This window comes from Phlebotomus papatasi, chromosome 1 (assembly GCF_024763615.1).
Source record: "Phlebotomus papatasi isolate M1 chromosome 1, Ppap_2.1, whole genome shotgun sequence".
Classification (NCBI taxonomy): domain Eukaryota; kingdom Metazoa; phylum Arthropoda; class Insecta; order Diptera; family Psychodidae; genus Phlebotomus; species Phlebotomus papatasi.
Window position 1 is genome coordinate 110,731,916 of NC_077222.1, and position 12,181 is coordinate 110,744,096.

General features: G+C 35.1%; 1 protein-coding gene across 2 annotated transcripts in view; it reads left to right on the forward strand.

The window, feature by feature from the left end:
* Positions 1-12,181, forward strand: part of LOC129799276 (allatostatin-A receptor-like) — a 149,484-nt gene that overhangs the window by 13,311 nt on the left and 123,992 nt on the right. The gene's annotated exons all lie outside the window — the stretch shown is intronic.

Genomic DNA, 12,181 nt, shown 5'->3' on the forward strand with positions numbered 1-12,181 from the left:
CACTCTTCTTCTTCTTTTGAACATCATATTAAATTGAATTTAGTTCAGTTTGTGTACCAAGGTGTGGGATATACATATCGTCAATTGAATCAGCAAATGACGTAACGTTCCTTGGCAAGTCCTCCTCCTGTTTCAAGTTGTTGAATCAGAAAGACTCGTAAACGTCATTCAAGCTGGGGGCGAAGTAATCTCTAAATCTCTTTTTCACAAAAATGAGGTTAGATTTTTATATATAAATCAGACCGAAATTTTCGAATATATCCTTTACTGAGCTACCAAGGACACTCATCAGGACAGCCACCTGAATCTTACAATTCTGCTTGTCAAGCTTTACAGCAGAGGTGAGCAAAAAATGTCAAAACACTACATGGACAAACTTATTTTGACGTTTGTTCGGTTTCAAACGGTTCTTGCTCACCCCTGCTCTACAGTGATTGCATACTAATTGAATGCATGATCCCAGGCTTCCTATGCGGCTTTGTTATTTGCATCCAATTCAATCGGAAGAGGTGCTTTGACCAGCTGTTTGCGCGTTGACCATCTATTTTCTTCTGGTGGATCAGGCATTGTTCACGACTTCTGACACCATGTAAAGGGATGTTCAGAAAGAACGCAATGAAGCACGTGTGATTTCGTAATCACAGTACGACATTTGGTGATCCAAGCGACGATATGCGAAACGTTTCAGGAAATAGGATGTGAATTTTGATGTCATAATTTTAAGTTGTGATAAAAGCTTGAGACTATTAGATCCATTCAGGGAATCTATAAGGGTGGAAGTCCTTAAGGCTATCAGATGAATGAGCGCCTTGGTCATCAGAGGATTTTCCAGAACCCTTAGCGTTTCTCTTACAATTCCCTACGACAATCCGAAACGAACTAAGTCTCAATACTAAAATTCTCTACGATACCCCTCCCGTAGAGGTAATTTGTTGGCTACCAATAGGAACGCTATTAGGAGAAATCAGCGCCGCTCCGAGAGTCATCTATAATGTTAATTCAATTACCAATCGGTGGTTTAACCGTTGGGAGGAAACCAGTGCTTTGAGATCATTGCTGTTTCTTAGTACCAGGATAATAAATTAAGCACAGCACTTAATACGTTATTATCTAAATTACTTAACTTTAAGGAGTTGTGGAATACAAAATGTGGATTTAAAATGGCATAACTCTGCAAAGACCCTATGTACTTAATCAAGGACTTTGTGACAGTCAGCAGTTTTCATTAAAGACATTAAAAGTACTTTCAATGAGTACTTAATTAAGGCCTTTTGACTAAGTACTTTTTAAGTAGTTACCTTACGGCTGTAAACCTTTACAGATCTTTTTTATTTCTCCAGAAAAATTATAAAAATACTTCAAAATCGTAATCAATACTACGGTCTGTTTGTTCGTATTCTGGTTGAGATAGCATCAACTCATGCCGGACAATCTGCTCAAGTCTCCTTCAAATTTAGAAAAAGGAATACCGTAAATCTGGTACACTTAAACACCAGGAACATGAGTTTGTGGGACTAAAGGGATGAAATACCAGAGTTTGGTGCTCTTTGGGGTACCTTTATGTTCTAGTGCTACTAGAGAAAAGGTTAATCTTTCCGGAAGGAATCTTTTTGGTAACTTAGATTTTCGGATTACGAGCTACAGGGAAGTTTTGGCAGAATATCAGTTATTTTTTACAATACGGTTCTGGATAGAAAGATGAGTGCATGACAAGGAAGATTTAGAGGAATTTAGTACACTTTTGTGGGCAAAATTACATTCCCAAATTTGTCTAAATGGAAGGTCCTCAGTTAACTTTACCAAATCAAAATTGACTTTGTAAGGCATTACCAGAACGGGGACGCAAATTCGTTTGAAGAGGAGAACAGTATGGGTTGGTTCGAGCAATCGGGAACATGGAGCTCTATATCTTGGGCGTATTAAGAGCTCAGGGCAACAAATTTTCATTTTTGATAGGCTCATCTCTGAAACTGAAAAAATGCGAAGGAAATCGTATTTTTGATAACATTTTGAGGTTATGCTTTCCTGAAATGTTTTTTTCCGAAACATTTTTGTCAAAGTGTAGCACATATCCTTCGCATTTTCTATTCCAATTTCGATATTTTTTTCCCAGATGTCACAACTTTAGCCCCAAAGATGTCTTAATTAAGGACTTAAAAGTAATTATTAAAGACTTACTTTAAGCACCTGAGTATAGCTTTTGTTTAAGAGTATAGGAAATGTCTTTAATAATATTGGGCTAGTAACATCTTGCCCTGTGTTGGATAGGCAAGATGGCCTACTTCATTGACTTGGTGAAGCTTTAAATCTCATGTGCTTGCAAGCTTTCTTAAAAAAGAATTAATTAGCATAAAATTTATAGTCAGCAAATTACTCGATTGTATGAAAGACATAAAATAACTATGTTACTGGTTTTCTGTCGTTTACCTGGTGAGGCCGGTATTGGTGAGTCGGCGGGAGACGCAATCAGGTTACAGATTGGAAACAAAAATATCTCTATCAATAAATTCTGGATGGTCTGACTTGAGTTTCGAACCTAAGACTTCTGTCCCATTAAAACAGAGGATTGACGACTAAGCTGCCGTGGTCTTTAGTACAATCTACATAATATCCAATAGAGATCCAGCCATATGTTTTATGATTGACTTGCAATAGTTTAAGCTAGACTTAACGCATTTAGCGATTAATAGCATATGAATTAAAAGGAATTAAGTCCCATTCACTGATGCCAGACCTCACGAGCATAATCCCTTAAATTTTTGATTTTTCAGCATTAAAAACAACTGCTGGGAGTTGTGATATATTCCTCAGCAGTCAATATACAAGTTTGCAAAGTTTATTGTATAAATGAGCAGCCTCTTTCATACACTATGTACTTCTTATGAGCACCATAAGAGCTCTTCAAGTGGAAGTAATTCAATATGAAGCCGTGAAGGAAAAGCAACATTCAGAATTCCCCGGGATCCCACCTTCATAATTAATTTATTTCTCTTCCATGAACCCTTTAAATAACGCAATAAACAATATAATCTTCGAGAAACAGCACTTTGTGCATACTGTTTCTGTCGATAGTTTGTTTAATCAAATTTACCATTTTTAATTACATTGAGCACGGGGAAAAATGTGAAAGCACAGAGGCGAAAAAGACAGTGCTTTGTTAGGGGAAAAAATGCAATTAAAAGTTTACACTTCACACCTTATCAGTTCGAGTCGAAAAGTTGTTCGTGAAAATTGCAAAAAAAAAAATATGTCAGATTCTATATAAAAGTGCTTATGAATGCACTTTTTGCTTGCCAATCCTGTCACGAAGTTTCATTGAACTTCCAAGACGTTCATTGAAGTTCGGTAGAATATTTTCCAGATTTGCTCCATAAAATTTGTATCGATTGGAAAGATTAATTCGCCGAGTCAGGAAAATATGATATGTAATCCTCTCATGGTATTTATTGTTGAAGTTTGGCTACAGAGGTATGAAGGACCATCTATTCATTGCATAAATAATATGTTTAAGTAAGGACCCGAGGTAACCATTTGAGAACACCTGGCCTGATAAATATGTATGCTGCCTTTATTAGATACTTTAATATATCATGAGGTATCATCAATAATTTGCGTTAATTATCCCCTTAAGGCAATATATTATCTTAAACAAGATTTTCACTGAATGGCCTTCTCAATTTTGAACTTTAAGATTTATAGGGCTTTGCCAAATGCCATACATATATGCTGTCCTAATTGGGTAACATTTAGATATTGAGGTAAAGGAATAATCTCTTTAAAATACTCTTTAAAGAGTATCAACTTTAGAATTTTAGAAAATAAATTAGCTGGGTTTTACATGGATTTTACAGGAAGAGATTTTACGGTTTCGCATTTTGTTTCTCTTCCGGTGATTAAATCCTTGTAGTCCTAGGAGAATTGTTTAAGAATATTTCAGTGGAAAATTTGAAAATCAAATAAGACCGGAACAGGGAATTAGGGCACATTTAATTTGACTCCCGTTAATTCGTTCCCTTCGATATTATACGGGTTTCAGATTGGAAGTTTAGCAGGTTTAGCCTAATTCTCGAAGGTCTCGAAATTCGGACAACAATCAGTTTTAATAATTTTTTAAAATATTCTTGGACAGACTTATAACTTATAGCTTAAGCCGAGCGACGACGGCTTGATGTAATTATAATCAAAGTATTGATTGGACGCCCGCGACCCCAATAGGGATAAGCGGTTGAAAATGAATGAATGAATGAATGTATTGATTGGACTACATTTCCATCGTTCCCATCAATTTTTCATTAAGCCATTTCTCGGTTTAAGTCCACCATTAGGTCATAAGGTTTTAGCTATATGGCTTAATTTCCCTAATTTTTATCAAACAAAAATTTTGCGAAAGAATAAATTATCGGAGCTCTTCCGGTGTTCGCAAGAAAATTCGTTCTTTTCAAATCAAAATACTCCGATTTTTTGCCAAAGCTTTCAATCAAAGAATCCAAAGAATAAATTATTAATTACATTTCGAACAATAATAAAAATGGCTTGTTATTTAGAATTCCCCTAGTCCAGTCTACAACCCGTGTTATACGACTTAAACGGTTTTTAGCCTAGAGGTTTAGGCCAGTTGTCAATAATTTACAATTTCCAAAATGACAGCAATTGCAATAATTTTTGAGAATTTATTGAATTAATAGTTGTTAACCCTTTAAGGACAAATAGGACACCGGTATCCCAAAAATAAAAATCAAATTTTCGGGCTATTTAGAGGACAAAATAACTTTCTTTAGTCCAAAGAGTTGTTTTTGTTTTTGGGACATCGGTTCGGTGTTCCATTTGTCCTTAAGGATAAATATATTACAATCTTTAATCGAAGTGAAAACTTCGATTAAAAAAAACTACAGCGCTTAGGGCGCAAATAGATACAGGCTGATCCTCAAGAATATTAAGCCTGTAAATTTTAGTAGTAAAGATGTATCATTGACTTAGGATTTACTGCCAAATTTTAGAGGTTAAATATTCTCGAGTCCAGGCCCTTAGGGGCACTGAATGGGTCAAGTGGTAGACCACTCGCTCTATGATGCAGTCATCATGGGTTCGAATCTCCTTTAGGTCACCAGGAATTTTTCTGGCGTTAAATGTGTTCGAATTGCACCGAAAAATCTTCAAAGTTTACTGTCAAGATCTTTGTTGTTGGAGTCAGTGAACGCAACTGATTTGACGTCAATGTTCGATTTTATAAAAATGGCGCCAAAAATAGAACCTCTCAATCACCATTTTCAAGTCATTATTCATGTAAAAACTACGCAGTTTAGCTGTGGTACAGTCTTATCTCCTGTTTCTTACCATTTTGACTCATTCATTCTCTTATTATTTTATTAATTTTATTTAAAATCAAGTATAATAGAGTTTCCGCATGGTAAAATTTATTCAAAACGTTTCTCTTAATGTTCTTATTGTAAACAAAAGCCAAGAAAAGTTTAGGAAAAATAGAATAAAGGACAGAATAGCAAAAACGCAAAAACAAACCCAAAGTCAACTTGTTTCCTTGCTATATCAAACCAGCGATATTATCGTGAGATATTCTTCTTTCCTGTTATTATCTCTCCTTAAAGGTGATGGACATTAGGGGAAGATGGGGAAGATAGATCAATTAAACTTAAATACTTAACGACTAAGGACAAAGTTGTGTATAACTAATATTGTCCTTTAACATTGAAAAGATGACTGTATTCTCAGGTTTTAGCTGAGATTCTCTACAATCTCATTTTTTTTGTACAGCTAGCTTTTAAGGATAAGTTGAACTTTTAATTGTACATGCATAATAGAGTCTTCAGGAGTGATACATTATTCTTTCAATTTAGATGTCTCTCGCTTAACTTTAAAACTTTTGGATGATAATTAAAAAGTTTGCCAAGGAGAGCTTTTTCATCTTAAAAAACACTTTGTTTAATTTACGAGTGTTCTGTTTTAATGTAAATGATATAATAAGATAATTTGAAAAGATATTTATTCAAACAAGTTCCATGGTGTTTGATCTTTTGGGCAAAAGCTCCGTACATTTAATGAAATTGCAAAGTTGCCGACACATCAATTAAACAATTGAAGAGGGAAAAATCTGCAAAAAAAATCAATAAAGACGGAGACAATACACATTTAGTCCGAATCACAATACGTACTCCACCAATTGAATTATCCACGTGATACTTGGGTGGGGGAGTCTGTTTAACAAAAGAATTACACCCATGATGTTTGAAAGGATCAGATTTGTTGCGATAGTAACAAAAAGCATTTCCATTTTGGTATTGTCTGGTCTCGTGGGCATTTTGGGTGAATTACACCTCAAACGAAATTATGAATAACCAAGACAAACTTCTTTAATCCACTTTCACACGGCAGATCATCAAATATCCCTTGAGTGATTTTATCTTATTAGGGATGGTGGTCATTTTATGCTTTGGCATTCTCTCTCTTTTCTTCGTCCCAAGTCTGGACGATGTAATAATAATAAAGTGAGACGAGGCACGTAAGAAAACAGTCACATACATGACACTAAGCTTTTCTTCGCCTGTTGGATCTTTTTTTTTGTTGCTCGAATTGACAGGGAGCAGTATGCATTCAAACTGTCGCTGAATTCAAAAACCAGAATTGAAACCAACTTCATTCCATTCTTTTCTGCCATTTTGACAAGCATTATTTTGTTTTATAACTTTTTCTAAGAAATCAAGTGAGAAGCCACGTGCAAATTTTGTGAAAGTTCTTCTTGTAAATAAGTCTTGTGAAATTGAAAACTTTTGTCCTTCGACCCGAATACAAATTCTAGCCTTCAACAGGTGATTCAACAATCCTCTTCCCGGTGTCTCGGCAGAGTTCCTTACTAAAAATTCTTATTTTTAAACTGGATAACTTATAGGCCATTATTTACCGCATTAGACTGAGATTGTCCCAAAATTCGAATCTAATCTTGACAGGTTATGCCTTTTTTGTGAGGTTAGACACATTGCTCAAAACTTCCAGTTAAAATTTTTGTTCATTATCTATGTGGGGACAATGTAAATTAACAAATTATTAAATTGGGAAATGGACTGGCTTATAAACAAAAACTGGGGTGGGCCCTAGCCTGTCTGCAAGGAGCTATCCCTAAACGGGTCCCGGTCAAAATCCCGAAAGCCAAAATCCCGAACGCCAAAATCTCGAAAGCCAAAATCCCGAATAGGCCAAAATCCCGAAAGCCAAAATCCCGAATTCTTAAAAGTATCATAGTTACTCCCACGATTGCACTCGCTGTTGCTGGAGGCAAAGGGAAATCTTCTGTGCCTTGGGAAATTATTCTAAACATTTTCCTCCATATAATTTCATCCCTTTCAGGATTTTAAAAATTCGGGATTTTGGCTTTCGGGATTTTGGCTTTCGGGATTTTGGCCTTTTCGGGATTTTGGCGTTCGGGATTTTGGCTTTCGGGATTTTGGCTTTCGGGATTTTGGCTGCCACCGCCCTAAACACGTTTTCACTGCACGACCGACGGTTTGTCAAGAAGAGAGAGAGAGTTCTCCCTATCTCTACATGCATGCCTAGCCTATTCGTTACTAGTCCTATAAGATACTCGCTTGACAGTCGTCCTCACCACCCTCAGTAGTTCTGGTCCTGGGAAAGAGACTATTGGCTCGAAAGAGCGGGAATTTTGTCGAAGCCGAGTTTTATTGCTTCTACTAGTATATTTCCATAGAATAACTAGTATCAATTAGTATAACAAATTTTATCTGACTGCATATCTGTGCTTACTGTAATACAAGCTTCAGACCTAAGACTTAGCCATAATACTGGCTTTAGACCTGAGGCTTAACTATATGGCTTAAATCTTATAATTCCTTATCAGACAAGATTTTTGAGGAAATTGTTGTTTTGGATTAGACATTAAGGAAAATCATCCATTAGATTTTAAAAAATCAACAAAATTGTTTATTTTTTTGAATTTCGAAACCTTCGGGAACTGGGCTAAACTTCCAGTCTGAAGCCGGTATAAGGCTTCACTTCCCTAATTTTTAATCAGTCGAAAAGTTTTGGAAAATTTTGCTTTAGAAATGGACTATTAGGGGGAATTAATCTATTTGAATCTGAAAAACAAATTAAATTGATTGCTAGGATTTTGAGATCTTCGGAAACTAGGCTAAATCTCTAGTCTTAAGACGGCCTAATTTTTTCTGGCTACGGTGCCTTTTAAAGTTTTCTAACATTTTTTACAAGCTCAAATTATTATTTTTGATTTATATTTATTTGAAAAATAAGAAAAATAAGATACTTTTCCACTAAAAAGCCTTAAATGAGGTTACGTTGCACGTCAAACTTACTCCAAATATCTGTTCGCGCGCTCTAAAAAAATTGGGACAATTTGGACAGTTTGAATCCAATATGATTCAAACAATGAGTCTATTTACCTCACCATATTAAAAGTTTTGTTGTGATGTTTAAAATAAGAAGAAGAAGAGTGCATAAGAGTGAGATAGACATATGCAAAACGTGTGAGAAAAAGGGATTTCAATTTCGATTTCATGAAATTTTCTTGATCTAAAATTCATACCGGAGCCTTATGGCGCTGGCACATCTTTTCAATTGAGTGAATTTCAACCGATTGAAATTTTATCTCTTACTCTCTCAAACTGAAATCAGATATGGGTGTCTCTTTCTGTCAAATGAAATTTAAAATTGAAATTTCAATTTCAATTTTCAATTGACGGAAAGATACAAAAATACCTTATTTCAGTTTGAAAGAGTAAGAGGTAAAATTTCAATCGATTGAAATTCACCCAATTGAAAAGGTGTGCCAGCGTAATTAGGATTTAATTTCTTTAACCCTTTGACGACGAGTGAGACACCATTGTTCCGAAAACAAAAACAGTTTTTTAATTATAGAAAGTTATCATGTCCTCTAAATAGTCAGAAAAAATGGTTTTTGTTTTTGGGACACCGGTGTCCCAATCGTCCTTAAGGAATTAAAGAAAGCTGTAAAAGTTCACAATCGTAATTTGTTTCTGTCGAATTACCAATAAAACCATAAAATAAGGTTAGATTAAATGTCAAGTGTTAAGGCGTCTACACATTGGGAGCAATTTTCGTCAAAAATTGCGTTTTTGTCAGAAATTTGACGTTTCCCCCTACAACACTGCAGGGAATTTCCTTCAAAAAACCAATTTTTGACAAAAATTGCTCCCAATGTGTAGAGGCCATTACTTCGAAATCTTCTTGGGACAAATGGGACAGTTTGAATCTAATCTAATCCAATGGCCGATGTAAATGACCTCAACAACGAAGGTTTGAAGAATGTTTCAACACGTAACTTTCAAGCACTCTGCGAAATTCTCTTTGCCATGTGTTCTTCTTGCTCTCGTGCGTTATTGAGCGTGAGTACACATGGCGTGGAACAGAAAACTGTGAAAAAAATGCGTGAGAAATTATTATCCTTACTAAAAATTTCAATACACAATTATCCCTATGCCATAACTTATTCATACTTGTACAATGGATTACATGTGTGGTTCCTCTCAACAAAATCCTTGTTTAGTTAAAACATATTCTTTCTTAAAAGCATAAAGCACAGAAAAAAAGGAAGAGAATTTATATCAGCAACCGCCACGGGGCGCGTAATGTATTAAAGTGTCATAGAGTGACGTGGGGTCACGCATTATTTAAGTGTAGCCCTGGGAAATCTGCATATTGAAATGTTTCACTGCCATCCCCATGAAAATGTTTGTGTTTTCTTCCTTTTTTCCTTTGTTGTTGTGATGAATTTCTCTTGTGGTGACTGGTGGTTGAGAATTTTCACACTTTATAAGAAATTAATATCTCTTTTCTTCTTATACTGCTTACGTTACCTTCTTTTTTCTTCTTTCCTCCCTTAAATAAAATGTAAAATGATATGTTTGCTTCACTCAAATTAAATATACTCTGTCTTATCCCTATCGCAGATCCTCCTCTTGTAGACATTACAATGGCAAAACGGATCCCTTTTGTGGGTGGGCTATACACCAACAGATTAAATCCTCTGCTCTAATCTCATGTTCTTGCATAAATTTGCTCAATTTTTCGTTACCATGTTTTCTGAAATATACACAAAAAAAAAACGAAAACATATTGCAAACTTCTTTATCTCATAAAACATATACATAATAATACTGTATAACAATTTTTTTTCTCAAGTTTTCGCTGTCTGAGGAACATTTTTAACTGTAGCCTCAAGTGTTCCAAAAGAATCAAAAAAAGAATACTTACTTCACACACAGTAAGAATTTTTATTGTTGGTAGAATTGAACTCAAAAGAATTTTCATGTTTGTTACTCAATTGCTTAATATACACACACTTGTGAGATATTTCAATCACCAAAGACGTAAATTTTCATTGATATAAATACTGGATCTTAAATAGATTATCTCTAGAAGTGTGTTGGTACTAAGAATAAAACGAAATGTAATGTTTCCTCAACAATTCAGAATGTTTTACCACGATCTCAAAAAGTCAAAATTGAAATTATATTGATGAAGAGATGGTGAAAACACATTCACATAAATAAAGAAAATTCTCATAGAAAATTTCATACCACAATGACTAATGGCGTCTACACACTAGTAGAACTTTTTTTTAAAAATGCATTTTTAAAGAAAATTTCCCTTATCCTTGTAAACAGAAACGTTAGAAATTTCTAAAAAGAGCAATTTTTTACGGAAATTGCTTCTAGAGTGTAGACAGCATAATGCCCTAGACACTTTTACGACTTAAGCCGAGAGACGGCTTACGTAATTATAATAAAAATAATAATCAGATTAAATTGCCATCAGTTTCTGATTAATCTGTCTTTCGACTTAAATTGAGAAACGGCTTACTTAGCGGGAAACTGGTGAGAATTTCGTCTAATCATTATTTTGATTATAAATTACGTTAAGCTGTGTCTCGGCTTAAGTTGTAATTGTGTCTAGGGCATAAGGGTAGAATAACCTAATTCAGATCTTGCCCCAGGGATTTTTTTTAAACTTATCAATATAAATGGATTTTCGAATTATCTGGAGTACAAAACCTCAAATAATGAGTTTAAAAAGCTATGAAACAACTTTAAGAAACCTTAACAAATTTATTCACCCATATAAAAAGGGTATTAAGCGTATTACCTCTGTGAATTGCACGATCTCATGACTTAGATGCTATACCCTGAAAGTACTTAAGATCGAATTATTTATCTACAAGTAATAAAGTTATTTAGAGATACAATTGATGAAGAAAAGCTTAACGTTCACTAGTTCGACGAGTTTGTATAAAGTTTTCCACTGTGCCATTCCCTTTTCCAAGTTTACTGGTTCATGACCGATTTGAACTAAGTCAAAAAATCGCCCAAATGACTGATAATCATTACTGTCGAATTTTGAATTAAAGTTAGTTATCGATTCATTACTGGTCTTCAGACTAGAGGTTTAGCTCAATTCCGGAAAGCCTCAAAATCCTAAAAAGCAACCAAGTTTATTGGTTTTTCATAATCTAACAGGTCTTGAATCCATAATTCAATCCTAAATTAAGTTTTCAAAAAAAAAAAAAAAAATCAATAAGAAATTAGAGCTGTTAAGCCTTATGGCTAAGCTTTAGGTCTGAAGCCCGTATTAGGCTCTAATCCTGGCGACTCTCTGTCAGCTCGCTTCAGAAATGTAGCATAGGTCGCTGTCGAAAAGTCCTTCTTACCGTAGGCTCCTTGAGAGTTTCCGTAACAATCTTGCTTTTACGGGGAGAAGCTCACGAAACCCTCTCTAGAAGGACCAGATCCCTTTTTCGTTAGCCTCAGGTTCGTGACTTCCCACTAGGATTGGCTACCTAATCTTCTATCACTCAACTGAGTGTACCGGGGCCTACCAGGCATCTAGCCTAATTGGAGTTGAACAAGGAATTGAGGAGAATAGGCTATATGATGCATTCCCCCCCCATTTAGACCCCTACTGGTTTAAGTTGGCTCATAACTTATTGGAAATTGTCACCGGTGGAGCAGAGACCTTTCCAAGACCTTTTTAATGAATATAAACAGGGGGTGACATTAGCTCTGGAAAATGCGACCAGTTTTAGTGTAAATTTTTTTCTGTTTTCGTACACATTTCACGAGATATTTCCAAAACTACGTAGATTGTCAATTTGGGATTTTCGGTTGCCTAATCTATATAAATT